Raw genomic sequence first — 526 nt, forward strand, 5'->3', positions numbered from 1 at the left:
CAGGTCCATGTCTTTCTTATGTTGAGGACTCCAGAGCTGGACGCAGTACTCCAGGTGGGGTCTCACGAGAGTGGAGTAGAGGGGCAGGATCACCTCCCTTAACCTGCTGGCCGCGCTTCTTTTGATGCAGCCCAGGATACGGTTGGCCTTCTGGGCTGTGATCACACATTGCTGACTAATGCTGAGCTTCTGGTCAATCAGCACGCCCAGGTCCTTCTCCCCAGGGCTGCTCCCCAGCCATACCCCACTGAGCCTATTAACATTAACAGGTTCTGCTGACGAATTCCTAAATACTTCAAGAACAGCATATAATTCCAAAGTTTGAAGGGAATCAGTAACTTCACCAGTCAAGCGTTGTGAATGCCATTACCCATCGTGATGTCACACATAGCTGGCCTGATGGCTATTCTTACTAGCATCTGTAAAAACAGTCAGCCCGTTAACTGGTCTCCTAGAGAATTTTGGAAAAATGTCAAAACCATAATGGAGCAAAAATTTTATTAGTCGGTGAGCTGGGTAATTAATG

This window comes from Charadrius vociferus, unplaced genomic scaffold (genome assembly GCF_000708025.1).
Source record: "Charadrius vociferus isolate BGI_N301 unplaced genomic scaffold, ASM70802v2 scaffold503, whole genome shotgun sequence".
Lineage (NCBI taxonomy): Eukaryota > Metazoa > Chordata > Aves > Charadriiformes > Charadriidae > Charadrius > Charadrius vociferus.